The sequence below is a fragment of the Cibotium barometz genome, chromosome 51 (assembly GCF_041138505.1).
Source record: "Cibotium barometz isolate CiBa-2024 chromosome 51, ASM4113850v1, whole genome shotgun sequence".
In the NCBI taxonomy this organism is placed as follows: domain Eukaryota; kingdom Viridiplantae; phylum Streptophyta; class Polypodiopsida; order Cyatheales; family Cibotiaceae; genus Cibotium; species Cibotium barometz.
The window spans coordinates 2,626,987-2,651,103 of record NC_141096.1 but is presented as its reverse complement, the minus strand read 5'-3'; positions in this window follow the sequence as shown (position 1 = coordinate 2,651,103).

Sequence of the window (24,117 nt, the reverse complement as noted above, 5' to 3'; positions counted from 1 at the left end):
GTTTTGTGGAAACAGGGGATGACACTACTCATCCAATTGCCCATGTTGGAGATGTGCCATTGTCTATGCAGGATGGCAAAGTGAAGTACCTTGTAGATGTACTTCATGTTCCGAACATAACAAAGAATCTGGTTTTAGTTGGCTAGATGATTGAGCAGGGTTTGCAGGTTCTGTTTAACCCTGATGGTTGTTATGTTGAAGACTTTAAAGACAAGTGCAGGTTCGGTTTAACCCTGATGGTTGTTATGTTGAAGACTTTAAAGACAAGTACAGGTTGGTTGCAAAAGGCAATAGAGTGGGCAGAATGTTTACATTGAATGTAAACATGCCTAAAGTGAGTGCTGTGATGTTTGCAAATGGTTCAGGAATTGTTACAGACACAAGCATTTGGTATAAAAGAATTGGACATGTGAATGTGCAGAGAATGAAGTCTATGCAGGCTAAAGGAATTGTGTCAGGGATGCCAAAGTTCAAGTTGAAGATATGCAAAAAATATGTGAAGCATGTTAATTTGGAAAGCAAAGAAAGCATGTATTTCCACATGATAGAAATGTGAGCAGAAATGCACTAGATGTTGTGCATTCAGATGTATGGGGTCCTACAAAGACCATGTGTGGGAGGCTGCAGGTATTATGTGACATTTATTGATGACCGCACAAGAAAAGTGTGGGTATACTTCATGAAGGAGAAGGGTGAGGTGTTCACTCGTTTTGAAAATTTCAGAGTTCTGGTTGAAAAGCAACAGGGAAACATGTAAAGTGCCTAAGATGAGATGGAGGGGGAGAGTACTTCTCCAATGAGTTCTCTGAATTTTTGAAGAAGAATGGTATTCGGAAACAGTTTACATGCAGATACACTCTGCAGCAAAATGGAGTTGCTGAGTGGAAAAACAGGCACATTGCTGAGATTGTGCGAGCATTGATGGGAGAGAAGAATATGCCGCCGCATAGCTATTGGGCTTAGGCTGTTTCTACAATAGTTTACATCATGAACAGGACTCCAATTGCAGCCATACATGATGTAACTCCAGAGGAGAGGTTTATTGGCAGAAAACCTGATTTGTCTCATCTGAAAGTCATTGGATGCTTGCATATGTGCATGTGCTAGATGAGCTGAGAACGAAGCTGGATCCAAAAGATGAAAAATGTGTGTTTATTATTGGGTATTCCCTTGAGCAAAAGGGATACAATCCTACTACACATGAGTTGAGGGTAAGCAGGGATGTTGTTTTTGATGAGACGAGCAGCTGGTATGCTACTGAAAAAGAAGCTGGTGGGGCTGACGTGAGTGGAAATGTGGTTGCACAGAATGCAAGTCAGCAATCACAGTCTTTGAGTGGACCAAGAGAGTCCTCATCTAGTGGTTGAGTTCATGGACCATGGAGTGGCAGGCTGTGTCATAATACCAGTCCTGCAAATGTGGTTATTACATCACATAATACCAGTCCTGTAAATGTGGTTATTACATCACATAAAGGCAAAGAGAAAGTGGTTGAGTCCCTTAGTATGCCTGATATTTCTGCAGGGCATTCTCATGTTGATGGAGAGTCTAGTGGCTCAGATATGAGCCTTGATGAGGATCTTAGGATACCAGCTATGAGAACACCTGATGTAAAAAAGGCTATGGAATCCATGAATGCAAAGCTGCAAAGATCTGGGAGAGTGAAGAATCGTGTGCAGAGGTTTACCTATGATGGTTATGTGGCACATCACTATGCATACATGGTAAAAGTTGTACAGGTTGTAGAGCCCACATACATTGATGAGGCTGTTGGAAATGTGTGTTGACAAAGCTATGGATGAGGAGATGGATGCACTATTGTTGAGATATCGAGCTCGTCTAGTGAGGCGGTGGCCACTGATGACCCGCCTGGGGGATAGGCCCCACACTTACACCACTGGCATGGTTGGTGAGATCATGGGAGATATGCGGCCAGTGGGATGACAGGCTGTGTGACAGCTATTCTAGAGACTGGCATAGTTATAGCGCCAGCTCATTTAGTCGGGTTCACACTATAGAGAACCCGTGTATGTATTTGGTTGAGTACCTTTCATATTGGGTGTACTCTTATTCTTGTATATGGTGTGTTGAGTGTTGAGTAGAGAAGAAGAAGATTTTCAGCCTCTCACCTTGTGTGTTCTCTATTAGGGTTTTGTGAGTGTGTGTGTGTGCTTGCAAGAGCTCAAGCTCTCTTCCCCCCTGCATCTTTTCATGGTATCAGAGCCTGGTTCGTGCTAAGGGCTGAGCTGCAAGCAAGAGAACCACAGGAAGCGGTACGAGGGTAAGAGCTTCAACTACTCTTCCCTATTGTGTTGATGACTACACCCTTGTCGGGAGCTCTACGGGAGGCACTGGCAAACGGTCTCTGATTGAGGAGCTTTCTTCGCGGGAGTAAAGCTATAGGGCAACTATATAGTCCTATTGGACTGACATTTTCGGGCCGAAAACGCGTTTCGGGCGCGTCTGGACCTCCGTTTTTCAGAAAGCAGGCGATTTCGAGCACTGCGGGTAAGTCATCGATTCTCTGCAGAACTCTGTTTTAAGAACTGCAGGAAGACAGATTGACTGTGCAGACACTGTGGGTGCTGCAAAGAGGTCTACAGTTGCCATTGGGTGTATGTATGCACATTGAAGTCACTGGTTGTGAGAGTACTACAGTACCGCTGTGCAAAAAATACAGCAGTTGTGCAGGAAAAACCAGAGTGCAGTTTCTGGTAAAATTGTGTGTTTGGCAAGATGTCTAATGATGGCATAACACAGATTGTGGCTGAGAAGCTGGATAAGAATAACTTCCATGCTTGGAGGTTCAGGTTGACGAATTTCCTGATGGGAAAAGGCTATTGGGACTACATAGAAGGTGAACATGAAGAGGCACCAGAGATACCAGATATAAATCTGACTGCTGCAGATGTGAAAGAGTTTAAAGACTGGAACCAAGGAGCCAGGAAGGTTATGTATTGGCTCTCCATTAGTATACAGGACACCATGATTGGGCACATTCAGGATGCCAAGTCCCCCAAGGAGGCGTGGGACACCTTGGTAAAGCTCTATGAAACAAATACCAAGGCACGTAAGATACAGTTGAAGAATGAACTTCATACTGTGGAGAAAAAGAGCATGTCTGTTAATGACTATGCGTTGAAGATAAAGGGTATTGTGGAATCCCTTGCATCTATTGGTGTGTCAGTAGAGATGATGATGACAAGGTGGAAGTCTGTCTACGTGGTCTCGAGCCACAATACAAGGCGTTCAAGACGTCTATTCAGACTCGGGAAAACATTCCCAACTTTACAGATTTGGTGTCTATGCTGATTATCGAAGAGAAGAACTTGGGTGAAGACCAACAGTCTTCACAAAGCAAAAACAGATTTGGTGTCTATGCTGATTATCGAAGAGAAGAACTTGGGTGAAGACCAACAGTCTTCACAAAGCAAAAACAGTTCAGAGCAACAGGCCTTCTACACGAGTTCAGGAAGAGGACGAGGTAGAGGAGGCCGTGGATGCGGTCAAGGAGGTGGCCGAACAGGTAATCAGAATTATGGCCAGCAGGCAGCAGCAAGAACAACAGTCCTAGAATCAACAACAACAACAACACACAGGTGGAAGAGGCAAATTTAGAGGCAGGGGGAGTCAAAGAGGCCGTGGAAATTGGCAAAGGCAATATAATGATGCACGTGAATGCTATTATTGTGGTAAGCCTGAACATGTGCAGTCAGAATGTTATAAGAAGCAGGCTGACATGCAAAATGGGAAAGTGCAGCAAAACAACTATGCATCCTCAAGCAGAAATAATGAGGATAATGAAAGGTTGTTTGTTATGCAGCATGTTGTGAATGCCATGTCTGAAAATGTTGATGCAGCAAAAAAAGATAATGTATGGTATGTGGATTCAGGTGCTTCGAACCACATGACAAGTCATGGGGAGTGGTTCAAGGAGATGAAAAACCAAGAAAGACCAGGTTTTGTGGAAACAGGGGATGACACTGCTCATCCAATTGCCCACGTTGGAGATGTGCCATTGTCTATGCAGGATGGCAAAGTGAAGTACCTTGCAGATGTACTTCATGTACCGAACATAACAAAGAATCTGGTTTCAGTTGGCCAGATGATTGAGCAGGGTTTGCAGGTTCGGTTTAACCCTGATGGGTGTTATGTTGAAGATTTCAAAGACAAGTGCAGGTTGGTTGCAAAAGGCAACAGAGTGGGCAGAATGTTTACATTGAATGTAGACATGCCTGAAATGAGTGCTGCGATGTTTGCAAATGGTTCAGGAGTTGTTGCAGACACAGACATATGGCATAAAAGAATTGGACATGTAAATGTGCAGAGATTGAAGTCTATGCAGATAAAAGGAATTGTGACAGGGCTGCCAAAATTTAAAGTGGAAGGTATGTAGAAAATATGTGAAGCATGCCAATTTGGGAAGCAAACAAAGCATGTGTTTCCACGTAACAGATATGTGAGCAGAAATGCACTAGATGTTGTGCATTCAGATGTATGGGGTCCTACGAAGACCATATCTATGGGAGGCTGCAGGTATTATGTGACTTTCATTGATGACCACACAAGGAAAGTGTGGGTATATTTCATGAAAGAGAAGAGTGAGGTGTTCACTCACTTTCAGAATTTCAGAGTTTTGGTTGAAAAGCAAACAGGGAAATATGTCAAGTGCCTAAGGTCAGATGGAGGGGGAGAATACTTCTCCAATGAGTTCTCTGAATTTTTGAAGAAGAATGGTATTCGGAGACAATTCACATGCAGATACACTCCGCAGCAAAATGGAGTTGCTGAGCGGAAAAATAGGCACATTGCTGAGATTGCGCGAGCATTGATGGAAGAGAAGAATATGCCGCATTGCTATTGGGCTGAGGCTGTTTCTACAGCAGTATACATCATGAACAGGACTCCAACTGCAGCCATACATGATGTAACTCCAGAGGAGAGGTTTACTGGCAGAAAACCAGATTTGTCTCATCTGAAAGTCTTTGGATGCATTGCATATGTGCATGTGCTAGATGAGCTGAGAACTAAGCTGGATCCAAAAGCTGAAAAATGTGTGTTTATTGGATACTCCCTTGAGCAAAAGGGATACAGGTGTTATAACCCTACTACGCGTGAGTTGAGGGTAAGAAGGGATGTTGTCTTTGATGAGATGAGCAGCTCGTATGCTGCTGAAAAAGAAGCTGTTGGGGCTGATGTGAGTGGAAGTGTGGTTGCACAGAATGCAGGTCAGCAATCACAGTCTTTGAGTGGACCAGGAGAGTCCTCATCTAGTGGGTCTATTGATAGACCATGGAGTGGCAGGCTGCGTCATAATACCAGCCCTGCAAATGTGATTAGTACATCACGTAAAGGAAAAGAGAAAGTCGTTGAGCCCCTTTGGTATGCCTGACATTTCTGCAGGGCATTGTCATGTTGATGGAGAGTCTAGTGGCTCAGATACGAGCCTTGATGAGGAGCTTGGGATCCCAGCTATGAGAACACCTGGTGTAAAGAAGGATATGGAAGCCATGAATGAGAAGCTGCGAAGATCTGGGAGAGTGAGAAATCCTGTGCAGAGATTTACCTATGATGGTTATGTGGCACATCACTATGCATATATGGCAAAGGTTGTGCAGGTTGTTGAGCCTACATGCATTGATGAGGCTGTTGGAAATGTGTGTTGGGAGAAAGCTATGGATGAGGAGATGGATGCACTATATGGAAATGAAACTTGGGACTTAGTGCAATTGCCTGAAGGCAAGAAAGCCATTGGTGGATGCAAGTGGGTGTACAAAGTTAAACATAACAGTGATGGAAGCATAAACAGGTACAAGGCTAGATTGGTAGCCAAAGGATATGCGCAGACATATGGGATTGATTATGAGGAAACTTTCAGCCCAGTTGCCAAGATGGCAATGGTGAGAGTTGTGATAGCAGTGGCTGCGTCAAAGCAATGGTCTTTACATCAGATGGATGTAAAGAATGCATTCTTGCATGGGGATTTGCAAGAAGAGGTGTATATGTTGCAGCCACCTGGTTATGAGGATGTGGGTCACCCCGAGTATGTTTGCAGGTTGAAGAAAGCCTTGTATGGCTTAAAGCAAGCACCAAGAGCATGGTCTGACAAGATTTCTGAATATCTTGTCACTATTGGCTTTCATGTAGCCAATGCAGATTTCTCGCTGTATGTGAGACATGGTGATAGAGGAGTTGTGCTTGTTGTCATCTATGTAGATGACTTGATCATTACGGGGGCCCATGATGCAGAGATCTTTGATGTAAAGATCTTGCTTAGACAGAAGTTCGAGATGAAGGATCTGGGAGAGCTCAGATATTTCTTGGGCCTTGAGGTGATTAGGTCACCACATGGTATTGGATTACTGCAGAGACAATATGGCTTGGACATGTTGTCCAAGTATGGTATGACAGGCTGTAAGCCTATTTCTGTGCCATTGGATCAGAATGGCAAGTTGAGTGCAGATTCAGGAGAGATCTTGGAGGATCCTACTATGTACAGGAGCATAGTAGGAAGTTTGATCTACATGACGATCACCAGACCAGATTTGAGCTATGCTGTTGGGTTGGTGAGTCAGTTTATCCAGGTTCCACGGAAACCGCATTTGGATGCAGTGAGACGCATACTGAGGTATGTGAAGTCTACTTTGCATTGTGGACTATTCTATGAGACTGGGACAGAGATATGTGTACATGGATGGGTACACAGATGCTGATTGGGCTGGTAGTATCTCAGACGACAGAAGATCTACCAGTGGCTTTATGTTTTCTTTGGGGAGTGCTGCTGTGACTTGGAGCAGCAAGAAGCAGCCTACGGTTACTCTATCGAGTACAGAGGCCGAGTACAGAGGAGCTGCTATGGCAGCATGTGAGGTAGCTTGGTTGAGAAAGCTACTTGCAGATTTGGGTCTATCAGTGGATAGACAAGTTGTCATTTTCTGTGACAACATTAGCAGTATACAGTTGGCCAGGAACCCAGTCTTTCATGCTCGTACGAAGCACATAGAGGTCCACTACCACTTCGTCAGAGAGAAGGTCTTAGCAGGAGACCTTGACCTTGTTTATGTCAGCACAGAGGATCAGGTAGCTGACATCTTCACCAAAGCATTGGGTACAGAGAAGCTCCGCAGATTCAGGGCTTCGCTTGGTGTACATGAGATGGAGTTGAGCTCGAGGGGGAGTGTTGAGATATCGAGCTCGTCTAGTGAGGCGGTGGCCACTGAGATGACCCGCCTGGGGGATAGGCCCTACACTTACACCACTGGCATGGTTGGTGAGATCATGGGAGATATGCGGCCAATGGGATGACAGGCTGTGTGACAGCCATTCTAGAGACTGGCATAGTTATAGCGCCAGCTCATTTAGTCGGGTTCACACTATAGAGAACCCGTGTATGTATTTGGTTGAGTACCTTTCATATTGGGTGTACTCTTATTCTTGTATATGGTGTGTTGAGTGTTGAGTAGAGAAGAAGAAGATTTTCAGCCTCTCACCTTGTGTGTTCTCTATTAGGGTTTTGTGAGTGTGTGTGTGTGCTTGCAAGAGCTCAAGCTCTCTTCCCCCCTGCATCTTTTCAACTATATGGAAATGAGACTTGGGATTTAGTGCAATTGCCTAAAGGCAAGAAAGCCATTGGATGCAAGTGGGTGTACAAAGTAAAACATAGCAGTGGTGATGGAAGCATAAGCAGGTACAAGGCTAGATTGGTAGCCAAAGGATATGCACAGACATATGGCATTGATTATGAGGAAACTTTCAGCCCAGTTACCAAGATGGCAACAATGAGAGTTGTGATAGCAGTGGCTGCATCAAAGCAATGGTCTTTACATCAAATGGATGTAAAGAATGCATTCTTGCATGGAGATTTGCAAGAAGAGGTGTATATGTTGCAATCACCTAGTTATGAGGATGTGAGTCACCCCGAGCATGTGTGAAGGTTGAAGAAAGCGTTGTATGGCTTAAAACAAGCACCAAGAGCATGGTCTGACAAGATTTCTGAATATCTTGTCACTATTGGCTTTCATGTAGCCAATGCAGATTTCTCGCTGTATGATTTCTTGCTATATGTGAGACACAGTGATAGAGGGGTTGTGCTTGTTGTCATCTATGTAGATGACCTGATCATTACGGGGGACCATGATGCAGAGATCTTTGATGTAAAGATCTTGCTTAGACAGAAGTTTGAGATGAAGGATCTAGGGGAGCTCAGATATTTCTTGGGCATTGAGGTGATTAGGTCACCACACGGTATTGGATTACTGCAGAGACAGTATGGCTTAGACATGTTGTCTAAGTATGGTATGACAGGCTATAAGCCTATCTCAGTGCCAGTGGATCAGAATGGAAAGTTGAGTGCAGATCCAGGAGAGATTTTGGAGGATCCTACTATGTATAGGTGCATAGTAGGAAGCTTGATCTACATGATGATCACCAGGACAGATTTGAGCTATGCTGTTGGGTTGGTGAGTCAGTTTATGTAGGTTCCTCGGAAGCTACATTTGGATAAATTGAGACGCATACTGAGGTATGTGAGGTCTACTTTGCATTGTGGACTATTTTATGAAACTGGGACAGAGATGTGTACATGGGTACACAGATGCTGATTGGGTTGGTAGTATCTCAGATAGAAGATCTACTAGTGGCTTCATGTTTTCTTTGGGGAGTGCTGCTGTGACTTGGAGCAGCAAGAAGCAGCCTACGGTTGCTCTATCCACTATAGAGGTGTTGCTATGGCAGCACGTGAGGTAGCTTGGTTGAGAAAGCTACTTGCAGATTTGGGTCTATCAATGGATAGACAAGTTGTCATTTTCTGTGACAACATTAGCAGTATACACTTGGCCAGGAACCTAGTTTTTCATGCTTGCACGAAGCATATAGAGGTCCACTCTACCATTTTGTCAGAGAGAAGGTTTTGGCAGGAGACATTGACCTTGTTTATGTCAACACACAGGATCAGGTCCCTGACGATTTGTCAGAGAGAAGGTTTTGGCAGGAGACATTGACCTTGTTTATGTCAGCACACAGGATCAGGTCCCTGATATCTTCACCAAAGCATTGGGTATAGAGAAGCTCCGTAGATTTAGGACTTCGCTTGGTGTACATGAGATGGAGTTGAGCTCGAGGGGAAGTGTTGAGATATCGAGCTCATCTAGTGAGGCGGTGGACCCACCTGGGGGATAGGCCCCACACTTACACCACGGGCATGGTTGGTGAGATCATGGGTGATATGCGACCAGTGGGATGACAGGATATGTGACAGCCATTCTAGAGACTGGCATAGTTATAGCGCCAGCTCATTTAGTTGGGTTCACACTATAGAGAACCCTAGTATAGAGAACCCTAGTATGTATTTGGTTGAGTACCTTTTCATATTGTGTGTACTCTTATCTTTGTATATGGTGTGTTGAGTGTTGTGTGAAGAAGAAGATTTTCAGCCTCTCACCTTGTGTGTTCGCTTTTAGGATTGTGTTGAGTGTTGTGTGAAGAAGAAGAAGATCTTCAGCCTCTCACCTTGTGTGTTTGCTTTTAGGGTTTTGTGAGTGTGTGTGCTTGCAAGAGCTCAAGCTCTCTTCTCCCCTGCATCTTTTCAAAGGGGGGGTGATGGTAGCCATCTGTCTGTCAAGGGGGGTCCTCAAGTTGCCAGTTTGCGATGCTTCTCGTCAATGTATGGATGTAGGACATGGATGTCCATGCAATCTGTGAACCATGTGTGAGTGGCATCACCTGGGGTTGTTGACCGAGCACGATCTATACTGCATGCTCAAACTATGTTCTATCGAGTGGGTCATGCCAGTTTAGTGGGTTGAGCGGAGGATCGAATTCCTCATGCCTCGAATGGTGGCAGTGGGATGTCGCCTTCTTCTAAGGGTGGGGCGGCAGAGGGGTGTTTCTCGGTGTGGCAGGCAGTGTGATGAGGTTGGAGGGGTTGGGAATGTAGAGGAAATTATGGCGAGGCTGGCATGAAAATGTGAGACCCCCGCCCCCTCCGCGGTGCCCCCTCTATGCGGAAGCAGCATTAGCCTCTCATGTGGGGCAAGGATCCACAATCGAGGCCTCGCCCACGAATGTTCGGACAAGAGACTAATCCGACGGTTCCTCCAAAACCGAACCCGGAAAAACTTCCCTCGCCCGGAAGGCACAGGCAATTTCTCCAAGGAAAATCTTTGAACGGGAGAATTAATCTAACGGGTCAAAGTCTTAACTATTCAAACTGATCCGACCGAACATGAAGTCACATGGTCATATCAAAGAAGAGACTTGCACTTGGTCCATAGAATCACCACTTTTTTCCTCCTTTAACGAGACACAACCCGCTGATTCCCTCCCACAAAACAAGGGTCTTCTCAAGACTTAATCTAACTAACGCAACTAATCTTATTTTAATGGTATCGTAGGAATCCCCTGATCAGCCTCAACCAGCCCATGGGTTAGCCAACCGTCCCCGACCATTTTATTGGTGGGATTCCTTTATAAGGATTTGGTTATATTTTGCTCGAGTACCGAGGAAAAGAGTTCCAAGGCCCCCTAGTTGGCGTTTCATGCAAAAATTAAGGTAGGCATACCACACGTACACACCCAGTATGAAATTTTCTTTATAACATAATCGACTGTCTTTAAAACAATCCTTTAATGAAAATCATAATATTACTGATCATCATCCTCCAAAATTCTGAGTTCATTGTATTACAAAATATGTCATCTGGGCTCTCCGTTGAAGACCAGCTGGCAAACCAATGAGATCCAATATCAAAATTTGATTCACAAAAGTCATTTGTTTTTAGTCCATCCGAATCTTCCTCGACGCATGCATGGGTGTCCTAGCAACCGCGAGCCCGCACATCACCTGGTCAGAACCCTCTAGGATCCTACTTAGGTGTCCTAGCACTTCACTCAGGGACCGCTTCGTCGGTCCTCGCCCATTGTACCAAAAGCGTACCATTTTAATCGTACCGAGGCTGATCAAGACCTCGGCAGGCTTTACCGCGAGCAACGTCCCTCTACGACTCCCCCCACCAGCTGCAAAATGAGCCTCTTCTTAGATTAAACACATACCAAATGCTTCCTCCAGTATTCTGGCATAAAACAGTCCTTTAAAAGAAAACAGAGGTTCTATGCAAGTAAAATTCCCAGTTTAAGATTGGTTCCACAAAACCCTTTTGCTTTAATCCCCAATTTCATAATGAGAATCCTTGATCTCTCATCAGGGTAATCTACCCATCATTTGACTGACTGTCCAACTAGATTCTTGGTGATTTTGGTCAAGGAAAAACTAGTTAATTCAATGGTAGTCCATTCTTCGTATTCATAATTGGAATCGGTCCACGAGGTTTTTGCTTGAATCAGATCGAGAGATGGACAAGTAGTTTACTGACCGTCCCTCTCATAGTCGTGGTCTAACCAAAATCATTCGGTTTAGTTCTAGCTTTGATTTTAAGGATTTTCTTCAGATAGAACTTCTAACCATAAGGAATTCCCAACTTTGTGAATTTCTTCCTTCTTAACCATAATAGATTAAGAATTGGTTTTATATGAGAATATCAGATATTAATGAAAATACTATTCTTCCATTTAATCTAATTTTGGGTAAATACCAATTTAGTGATTTAACCACATAAAATATCTAAAGTTATTCTTTCTACCACTTAATTTATCAACCCTAATTTTGGTGGAAATTTCTCTTTTGTCACCAATAATTAATTCAATTGTTTCTCTACTTAAATACAATAAAATTTCTTCTTTTAACTAAATACCAATATCCATTTTTTTGAATAAGCTTAAAATTCTCTTTTTCTCATTTAATGATTGGATTCCAATTGTCATGGGAATTCCTCTTTTATTATAAAATAAATTTATCTAAAATTCTTTTTTCAATTAATAAAAATATCCATTAATTCAAATAAACCAAGAATTCCACTTTTACCATTTAAATGATTGAATTCTAAATTTCATGGGAATTCCTCTTTTATCATAAAATAAATTTTCTCATGCATAAATTTATCTAAATTTTTTCTTTATTATCTTAATAAAAATATCCATTAATTCAATTATGCCAAGAATTCTACTTTTACTATTTAAATGATTGAATTCCAAATGTCATGGAAATTCTTCTTTTATCATTTAAATTTTCTCATGCATAAAAATAAATTTATCTAAAATTCTTCTAAAAAATATTTATTATTTTAATATATCAAATTTCCTCTTTTTCCATTTAATTACATGGATCTCCATTATCATGGGAATTCCTCTTTTTGTATAAAAATAAGAATACCAAAAATTTCTCATTTCTCTAATTAATTATTTACACATAAATACTAAAAATTAGTTTTCCATAAATGTAATGAAAATTATTCTTTTAGCATAGGATGACTAATCCTAGAATATGGTAAGAAGTCCTCTTTTCACATTATGCATAAAAAGGAGTTATGTATTAATTTCTAAATAATTTACCATAGCTCCGCTGCTATTACTAATAATTTTTAATATTTTTGGAAATAATAAGACTTTGTAATACTATTATGATAGAATAACTATCATTTGAATAGAGAATTGGTCATCGGAATGACCATTCTTTTGGGGAGAGAGAGAGATATACATAAAAACATCCTAACTTAACCATAAAGATAAACTTTTTGTGATTTATCATTAGAATTCTTTAGAAATCTTAATTTGCATTGAAAAACAATCCATTTGAAACTTCTCAAGCTTGAGAGGGGTTGAGAAGTGAAAACATTGAGAATATTAGAGAAAACCATGAAATTATATCTTACCTCGATTTTGATTGCTTCTTTCTCTTAGAAGGAAGCCCCCAACCAATCAATTGGTTAGTGTGTTGAGAGGAAAGCTCCAAGGATGGTTGAAGAGAGAGAGAAGCTCCAATCGCTCCAAAATGTAGAGGATTTTTAAGGAATAATAGAAAATATGCTTATTTTAATGTAATACTGGCATGGTCTAGTTCACAGATGAGAATACAAAATAATGAGGGTCTATTTATAGGTGAGGGATACCACTAACTGAGTCCAACTAAGTTCTAAAATTTTCCAGCTTTAGTTTGGTTGAATTTGGACAAGATTTGGACTAGTTTAGCTCCCATTTTGATCTAGTTTGATTCGGGAGAGAGGAGAGATAAAAATATCTTAATATTTTTGAATTAAAAACCCCCCCACACATGTGAAGGAAGCGCCTACATCAATGGTCTCCCCATCCTTACCAAGGTGTCAAAAATTCATCATTCCTCTAAAATATCTCATTTTTTTTTGTAATATCTCATAATTTTTAACTAATATACCTTGTACTCAGTCAACTCTTCATCTTATGTGAGTATTTACTCATTTTTGGATATTTTCTTTTATTCATTGGATTTATGTCATCCCAAAACTTGGATTAATCTTATTAGTTCATAGGAACCTTAATTGGACCATAATCCAAAAATTTCAGAAAATCTTGACCCTTAAGCTAAGGTCTTTTAAATCATTTTTAATTGATTCCTAATGCATCTTAGAGAATTTATTTTTAACTTCTGTTTCAGGGAAATATATTTTTGATATTAGGAGAATTTGTTTATCCAAAAATATCTCAATATTGAATTATCTCTCTCTAGAATTTTTTCTCTCTAGGTAAAAATAAGAAAAAAAATATTTTCTTGTATTCAGAAATAGGGAATGATTACAGGGGATTGAAGTAAAGCTTATTCATTATTCGGGCTGAGGAGGAATCTTACATCCTCTCCCACTTGAAAAACGTGAGATGTCCTCATCTCGCAAAGTGGGGGTAATCTTTCGCCAACTCTTCTTCTTTCTCCCAGGTGGTCTAGAGGGAAGAACTTCCACTTTAGTAAAAATTCTCTGAGGACTTTGCTCCTAAGAATCTTCTCCCGAACATCAAGGATTTCTTTAGGTTGGAGTACCATCTGGCCTTGAGTCAAAGAAATCAATTGTTCATCAAGCATGTGACTTGGGCTGGGTACATATTTCTTAAGCAAACTGACATGGAATACATTATGTACCTTGAGATGGGGAGGCAGAAGAAGTTTATAGGTTAGATCGACCACAAAACGTGTTTTCGACCCAAAAAATATGGTCCAATAGGACAATATAGTTACCCTATAGCTTTACTCCCACGAAGAAAGCTCCTCAATCAAAGATCGTTTGCGACCGGTGCCTCCTATAGAGCTCCCGACAAGGTGTAGTCGCCAACACAAATAGGGAAGAGTGGTTGAAGCTCTTACCCTCGTACTGCTTCCTGTGCTTCTCTTGCTTGCAGCTCAGCCCCCTTAGCATGAACCAAGCTCTGATACCATGAGAAGATGTAGGGGAGAAGAGAGCTTGAGCTCTTGCAAGCACACACACTCACAAAACCCTAATAGAGAACACACAAGGTGAGAGGCTGAAAATCTTCTTCTTCACTCAACACTCAACACACCATATACAGAGATAAGAGTACTCACGATGAAAAGGTACTCAACCAAATACATAATAGGGTTCTCTATAGTGTGAACCCAACTAAATGAGCTGGAGCTAAAACTATGCCAGTCTCTAGAATGGCTGTCAAACAGCCTGTCATCCCACTGGCTGCATATCACCCATGATCTCACCAACCATGCCAGTGGTGTAAGAAGTGTGGGGCCTATCTCCCAGACGGGTCATCAATGTCCACCGCCTCATTAGATGAGCTCGATATCTCAACATAAGGGACAATGTACAAAAAAAGTTTGCAGGAGTGGGATCAAGCTAAAATATATATATGAGAGAGAGAGAGAGAGAGAGAGAGAGAGAGAGAGAGAGAGAGAAATGATATATTAACGTCTTCAAAAGGCCAAAATGACCTATGAGACCAAAAAGGTTACAACAATTCGTGGATATGATACAATGTTTGTGTAAGAAAAGCTAAAACAACTAAACAACTAACTGAAACTGAAACAACAACTATGAGGAAAAGTAAGGTACTAGGAGCTCCTAATGTATAACATTTGGGAAGGAAAACTCCAGCAAAGGTAAGCATCATATACATCACTATCCAAAGATGTCTCTCAGCGGTCGATGGCGGATATCCTCAATGTCCTCCATGGTGAGTACTCTGACTGACTGGATGTCTCCCATGCCCCGCCATGCTAGTATGGTCCTAGCTCTCATCTTGGGGTGCCTAGATCGCCCCAGCTCTATAGCCCAATCAATTAGTGTAGCTCTGGTGCGGCTATACTCTAGGGCTAGCTACAATGCCTGCTGACCTGACTACTCAATCTCTGGTCGAAAGAAGTCTGTAATCTGTCTTTGTAGGTGTCTCTCCCTCTCTGATCCCCTCCCTCTCAAGAGACCCTCTCTATGTCTACGCAGCTCCAGCAAGTTTAATCCAAGGCATCTCTGATCCTGGTACCTCATGACTCTGGGAAGTGGTCCGAAACCCTCTCTGAACAGGCAGTGAAAACGGCCTCGTATCTCATAATATACTGGACACAGTGACATATTTAATGTAACTCTGTCTTTGGCTCCATCTGGCACAACTGACAAATCCTGGCCTCAGCTCTGGTACTCCTCTGAATATGCCAGTCTGAATCTCTAGTGCTGGTGTGAGGATGTGCGCATCTGACCAATAGCACACCGTACCCCATGAGAAAGATAAGTATCCATGTAGTTGGGTCTAATCACAAACCCATCCTCCATGAGCTGGAGAAGATGATCTCTATAGAAAGCCATCTTCGTAGTACCAAGCTCGTGTGTCGGCTGTATCCATGTCCTCCTCGTGTCTAGCTGAGTCAAGTCCTCCCTGATAAGTCTGGTAATCTCTACCTGTGTGAGAGGGAGGGAGGGTGCATCCAGGGAGTACTGAAATGGAGGTAGCCTATCCATACTAAAGCCATGCAGTTGGAACCAAGCTGTCATCTGTGCATACCAACATGATCCGTCTCCCTGTGATGCCAACTATCGTGAAGACTCCAGGGGCCTAAGCAAGCATATATGTCTCTAGGGAGAGCCCAAGTGCTATGTATAAAGGAGACTGATCGAGTGTGTGACTCTATAACCAATGGGGGGGCAAGGGTCCTCTGAAATCTAGTATAGTGATCATGACCATGATCCTCTTATGAAATCTGGATCGATGTGGGGTCCTTGAGCTTGTGGGCATCTGGCTCTACCAAGCTCTGAGAGAGAGAGAGAGAGAGAGAGAGAGAGAGAGAGAGAGAGAGAGAGAGAGAGAGAGAGAGAGAGAGAGAGAGAGAGAGAGAGAGAGAGAGAGAGAGAGAGAGAGAGAGAGAGAGTAGTATTAACATCTGCTAAAGGCCAAAGTGGCCTATGAGGCAAAACCTGTGAGTACAAAGTGTCCATGGCAGCAAAACATTATGGAAAAGTCAAATAAAAAACAACATTAGATCCAATAGTTGGAACCGAAATTGCTATCAGACTGGGAGGAGGAATCTATAGCTAGGGGGAATGCACATCTGTCTAGCATGCTATAGAATGTACAGTCATGAGAAATATAGCTTATCTCCATCCTAAATATATGGGGGAATGTAGGATGATGTCCATCATCAGGTAGGGGACTAGAAAAGAGCCCAAATCTATTATATCCATGGGAGGTCATCCCGAGGCCACCACCTCCAACGATCTCCGATGTTGTGTCAAAACTGCATCAATTTGGGTTTGGTTGGTTGTGGTAATCTATGGCCTAGGAGTCAAGGTCTGCGAGCTACTCGGACCTCTATGGCTCTCGATAAGGAGAGTCCTCTACTAGTATATGTAACCTGAGGGCGAGGCACTGGGGCCATCGAGGATGCCTCTAGCTAGGGCCTGAAGAAGCTGGTGATCCTAGTCTGGGACTGAGCTGGGTTGTGGAGTCGATGCATGTATATCAGGCTCTCTCGATGCCTGCGTAACTCCACGAGAAACAAACCAAGCATCTCTGATCAGGATATGCCATCACCCAGCTCTGAGTGGGCCAAAACCCTCTCCAAAGAGACAGTGGTATCTCCCTCTGATCTCATAATACACTGGGCATCTGCACATACATAGTGCTCCTTGGACTCCACCTTTCCATGGCATAATTTGCATAATCTATCCTCCCTGGGTATTCATGCTGCTTGTCCGGCCTCAATCTCGAGGGTATTTGAGGACACTCTAAGTAGGCCAATGGTAATCCTCATAGCATGTGACATATAAACATCCAGGCTAGGCTACTAGATAAAGCATCCTCTGTGAGCCGCACGAAATAGTCTCGGTAGTACTGCATCTTGGTGAGCAAGGCCATCGGTGTGATCCATGTATCTACAGCAATCATATCTCAGTACACTCGATTCCGATCTACATGGGAGAGCCTACTATATGGGGAGTCTTCATCATACTAGAATGGGGGGAGGCTATCCATCTAGAGTTCATGTGCTATAAACCAGGAAAGTACCACTGCATACCAAGAAGGATGAGTGTCATGTGATGCAATCCTCTATGATGACTCCAAAGCCCAGTGAGGTAGTCGATTTGGGTCCATGTCTCTGACTCTTTGAAGGAAAGCGACTATCTAGAACAAGGCCTCAACTACTATGGGGGATGTAGCAAACTCCACACATAAAATCATATGTGGCACTGATGAATCAGATGTGGCACTGTTGGTTTGTTTGTGAATCATCCATGATAGCATGAAGACCTGAGACCTCTCAATACTGCCAATCTCCCACACACGTGCTGCATACATCATCGTTGGAGTAACCAAAGTGTCAAAAAGCCACCCCTTCGTGCGGGGCTCCTAGTTGTGGGATTGGTGGGTACTGTCACTCCATGCCAACATATCCTTGAGTTAGTCTATCCTATGAAGCCTATCGCATAGAGAAACGACATCCTGTGCTCATGAAAGCTCGTCACCTCTAGATGGTTTCCCCGATAAGTGATCACTGTATCTCTTATTACCCGGCCAGGAGGTATGGAAGACCATCACTTTGGTTTTCCCAAGGTTTATCCTGAGCCCTCTGTGTGTGCAAAAATCCTCCGAGGCATCCATATGGTGCTGTAGTCCCTCCTAAGAATCAGCCACCATCAACATAATGTCATCTACATATAACATCAGAGCAATGAGAAACCCATACAAAGAAGCTCCTTTTCCCCCACCTCTATCAATAAAATCGGAGATCTCATCAATGTACAAGCCAAATAAATTCGGGGACAATGGGCACCCCTACATAACACTAATGGTGCTAGCGATCTCCTCTAGTAGGCCTCCAAGGTAGCGATCTCTCCCCACAACCCTCTTGTATGATGCAAAAATTCCCCTATTCATCTTTGAAGGGACTACCACAGTGTCAGTTGGTTGTCACTCGAGGAGCTTGTCACATGGCACCATATCAAAGGCTTTATAGAAGTCCACAAAGCAACAATAAAGTTGGCAGCCATCTGCCTTAGCCTACTTAATCAGGCTCCTGGGGGTGAAGATGCGGTCTAGTGTGGAAAAGTTTCGAGCCAAAATCTAGCCTGTGGGGTAACATGCGGAAGCTTCGGGGGATATCGGTAACTTCAATGCTCAAAAAAACAACACACTTGTTTGTCGCGAGATGAAATTAGGCCAGCTGCTCTAGCCACCACTGAAGCTGCTGTGGGGCCAGTCTCAAGCACCGACGAACCCACCAATGCTCCTATCCTAGAAAGGAGCGGAAGGTTCTCGCAGCGGAGTCCAGGGAAGCAAACTGTGACATGAAATAGGCACTCTCCCTGCTCGGCCGCTATACTGGGTCAAAGCCATGCTGCCAAGGTTTGAAGAAGGCCCGAGCGCCCCTGATGTCAAGGGGACTCATGGCTAGGAACTGGGCCACGCTCTGGGCTGTCTCGAACTCAATCTGGTAGTGTCCGTGGCCCAGTAGAGCTGAACGTCCAGGATCTTGCCCACATCTGCAAGAAGGCGGGCCTGGAGAAGATCCCGGATCTCCCCTCTGCTGGGGCAAGTGCCGACTGTACGATAGATGGTGGAATTTGCCTGGAGGCATTTCACCTTTGCCGACGAGGCTCGGTTCCTCTTCTGGTGAAAGAGAAAGCCTGATGGGGGCTGTGGAAGAGTCCCTCTAAGGTGGGGCGGCTAAGGTGGGGCGGGAGGAAGCGTCCATCAGAGTCTTAAGCTTTGTCGAAGGCGAAGCGAAAATGGAAAGCCCTGCAAGAACCAAGCTGCACAAGAGGCGGAGCAGGGAAGGGCGGAAGAACAACGGGGGAGCGGAAAGAAAATGAGGGAAGGATTAAAACAAAGGCTGGGGGGGAGCGGGTGAAAAAACTAAAAAAGGGGGGGACGAAGGAGACGGAGCAGGGGGTTGGCACGAAAGAGCACAGGCAGGGGGGGCTGGCATGAATGAGTAGAGGCGAGGGGCGGGGGGGATGAGCAGAGGCAGGGGTGGCGCGAATGAGCAGAGGCCGGGGGAGCTGGCGCGAATGAGCGCAGGCGGGGGGCATGAATGTGAAGAGGCGGCGAATGAGCAGAGAGACGAGGGGGCACTAATGAGCGGAGGCGGGGGGAGCAGGCCCGAGGGCAGACAGTAGGCAAGGAGGGGGTGTGCATGCAAGCTGCAGCGCAAGCAGGGGGGAGTGGAAGCTTCAGCGAGTCTCTTACACTCTCCCACCCTCCCTCTCTCTCCTCTCCCTCCTTCCCACCCTCCCTCTCTCTCCTTCTCCCACCCTCTTCCCTCCCCCCCTCTCTTCCCTCCCTTCTCTTCCCTCCCTTTCACTCTCCCACCCTCCCTCTCACTCCTCTCCACCCTCTTCCCTCTCTCTCTCTCCTTGTCCCACCACCACCCAACCCACACCACCCTCTCTCTCCTTCTCCCACCCTCTTCCCTCCCCCTCTCTCTTCCCTCCCTTTCACTCTCCCACCCTCCCTCTCTCTCCTTCTCCCTCCCTCTTCCCTCCCCCTCTCTCTTCCCTCCCTTTCACTCTCCCACCCTCCCTCTCTCTCCTCTCCACCCTCTTCCCTCTCTCTCTCTCTCCTTGTCCCACCACCACCCAGTCCACACCATCCTCTCTCTCCTTCTCCCACCCTCTTCCCTCCCCCTCTCTCTTCCCTCCCTTTCACTCTCCCACCCTGCCTCTCTCACTCTCTATATCCTTGTCTCTCTTTGCTACTCTCTCTATCTTCCCCCTATTACTCTCTCTATCCTTCTCTTTTCTCACTCTTTGTGTCCTCCCTATCTCACTCTCTCTATCCTTCTCTTTCCTAACTCTCTCTATCCTTCGTTCTCTTTGGTAGCTCTCTCTCTCTCTCTCTCTCTCTCTCTCTCTCTCTCCTTCATTTCCCAATTCCATGTCTTTATTAACCCAATTGCATGTCAATGCATGTATGTGCCATTACAATACATTGCATTACATGACATGGATTACATATGGATGTTATTACATGTGCATGTTATTGCATGGTACTTCATGCCCTTTACATAGTGTTGCATGTCATTAGCATAGTGTTGCATGTCATTGCATGCCTTTACATGTGATTTATATCATTTGAAGCCTTTGCATGTGATGGCATATCATTGCATGTGAGTACAATTAATAAGGTGAATAATATACATACAAGTTAATTTCATTCTAGGCAAGATATCTACTATGCCTTGCGTAAGTAGTGAAGAATGTAAATTTAGTAAGGTCAATAATTTTTCAATTATGATTGATATCATGGCCTAATTATTTGAGAGGAAGAGGGAGAGAGAGAGAGAGAGAGAGAGAGAGAGAGGGAGGGAGGGAGGGAGTGAGAGATAAGAACATAATGACATTACATCCTTAGGATCGAAAATACCGCTTTCAATTATAGATAAAACCAAGTTCATTCACATACACCTTCCAAATATAACTCTTCTATCATAACTATTATTCAAAACATACAATAAACTGAGAATCTGACATAATTAATCAAAACAACAACAAACCAAAAATTTGCCAAGGCAATTAATACAAAAGACAAGACGATCTATAGTTGAGACCACTTTATTCCAAAAAAGGTTATTACATGGGCTACTACAATTTAACATTGTTTAAAATTGATAACATACCACAACTACCTATGGATCCTACACCTATACACTTTTTTAGGCTACTCTATTCTTTAACTCCTCCTGTAGGGGCTCCTCCGTCTCTTCGGCAATATACCCGCCGTAACTTTGCCAAGTGCCGATGACACTTCCAATCTTCATGTTCCACACATACAAATCTCCAAAATCAATAAGCTCATTTGTTATCATCTTTGTCCAAAGATTGCGGGCCTCTATTGTGATTCTGAGATGTTATGTTGCATCTCCATCCATTTTGTTGCATAAATCTTTTGCAAACCCTTTTCAGGGTTTCCTTAAGAGTATAGCTAGGGCCATTAGAAGAAGCCATTAGAGATGAACAAAGATTAGTTGATGGTGATGTGGGTTGTAGGAAAAGAACAATAGTGAGGGAGAGAAATACAATGAGAGGGAGAGGGAGGCAAGATTGGGAAGTAAGGATTAGAGTAAGAGGCAAGGATCAAATTTATAGATACACAAAGCAAAAAGCAAAAAGGTACTTTGCATGGTTATCCACTAAATTTAGAAAAGTAGATGCATGGCTTTTCCCCAAATTTAGAAAAGTAATGCATGGCTTTTCCCTAAATTTAGAAAAGTAGATGCATGGCTATTCCCTTTATTTAAAAAAGTAGATAAATGGAATGAACATATTCAAGCCATTGACATATAACCATATTAATTGTCCTGCTAAAACATTAAAAAAACAAAAAGTAAATAGTCCTTGCTAGAAAATTGAGACAAAGGACATTTTATTATTTTGCAACATAAAGGATCTTTTCAAAACTACAGTACAATGTCATCAATAGTACTAGGTCCTTTTCACATTGTTCTCCTGCTGTGCTGCTATACTGAACATTCTCAATAGGTCCTCCTTTTTTAGAGTGGGTTGATGTATAAACATATTATGGTTCGCATCTAACCCAAAGAAACACAAATATACAAAATAAAGGTGCTTGCATGCACAATATGGTCGTCTAGCACCTACCTTGATTTGAAAATCATGTACATTATAAATTCTTTCCCATAGTCACCCGGTATTTTTCATTATGTACTCGTGATTCCTCAGCCTCAATTGCAAACACTTCCATCTCCTAACCTTAATGACCAAATGCTCAAAGACCGTAGCTGTGCTTAAAATTGTTGAATCTATTCTCTTGGCTGCCATATCTGATATGCCAATTCTGTACCTTGTTGAGACCATTGGCCTACATCATTTGCTTCCTGACATTTGCAACACAAATCCACCAGCCTCCAATGATCGGATCTCATCCATAGTCAGGTTTGTATCTCATCCCACCATTGGTGGACAAACAACCGGGGGTCTAACAGGTGATTGACAAATGGTGTTACATACTCTCCAAGTATGATCGAACGCTGTTGTTAAACCACATGAACTGATGCCTTTTCCCCCCTGACCGTTCTCTTATACCATAGAAAGAAGGAGCTGGAACACCCTGCCCACAATTCTTGATGCTCTTTTTTCACTTACCATCTTGGCCACCTAACCATCCTTGGCAAGTTACCTTCTTGTATAGAGATGTTCGACGTATAGCCCACATTGAATCGTGTATGTCACTCTCCACAATTTCTTGCACCTCTGCTTCAGTTGTCTCTCCCTCTGCACTGTGTTGACCACATGTAGCTAAAGGAATAGTGGGTGGAAAGCTTAATCTACTACCTTGTTTCTTGGGTGGCTGGTTTTCTATGACATACTTTGGACGATGTAATGAGTTATCTTCCTCAAGATTTATAACTGTGGGTTTTCGACGCCGGCTAACAGTAATGTTATCACCAAAAAAGTTTGGTTGCACGTGCATTGGTGTGCCACTGCTTCCAATCTGCTAGTGCTTTTGATGGACTTAGAGCTTTTGATGTTCTGGCCTTCTCCCTCAACTTTGTTATTATAGGGCCTGCTCCGTGATATTTACCTTGCATGAATGTGTGCTTATTTGTGGATTGCAAGAGGGAATTAGCGAGGTCTGAAATAGTTGCATCATATAAAGAGATGGTTCCCTTGAAACCTTCTCCTCCTAACCAACTTGCATGTTTTGTTTCTGCTAGATTGGTGGTTGACATGTGCAGCACACTAGCATCGTCAACATCCTACCAAATAGGAGATTAAATTAATTACAAGCTCCAACTGCATTCTAGAACCAGATAGTTAAGTTGACAATTCAAATTCATAATACAAGCTATTCTTTTCAAAAACCAAGAAAATAATACTTACCCCTTATAAGATGTTTCCTCCAATGGAGATATCTAGTATGCCACCAACTAAGCCAACAATCCATGGTTGGTAAGTTTGCATTAGCAGCAGCGACTTTACCATTCATCCACCATGATCTAATGTGTCTATATTTTAAAAGTTCCTCTTCCTCACTTAATACACAACGCCACTGTATGAATGACATAGTCGCTCTTATGCTCTTCCTGAAAATTCCTAACTATATATTGTATTGTATGGATGTTTAAGCTTTGTACTTAAGTAAGAACTATATAATACAAGGATGTACTCTTTACTTGAAATAAAAATGGATAAAATCATAAAAAGGGATGGCAGGAAGGTTATAGCTTAAATTGGGATCATAGAAGACATATAAAGGTTATGCAATCATTATATGAGAGTTAGTTATGGAATAATCATTATATAGGAGCGTTTATTATATAGTATAATTATTGAAAATGAGTTTTAGATTTTGTGCATTAATGACATTATTTATAATGATTATTATTAAAAAATGAGTATAATTTTTTTTTTCTAATATGTATAGAATTAGTGTTTAGATTTTGAATTCTTTGTCATTAGTTTGTTGTGTGTTTGTGAGCTGGTTTTCTAAGAGCTTGTGTGTTTGTGAACTGGTTTTCTGAGAGCTTTTCTTGCCATGGAGAACACTTCTTTTCACATTTTTGTGGGAGGTTTGGAGAGTGATTCTATTGTTAGAACTATACAAGGTCGTTTTTATATTAATAAAGCTGATTATTTTGATGGAATATTATGTCCTCACTCTAGATTGAAAGTTTTTGCAATCAAACCACAAGATGATGGTGTAGATCATCTTATACCTATCTAGTCAACTAGACCCACAAGAGAAGAACCATGTTATATCTTTGATAAAGATATAACAACA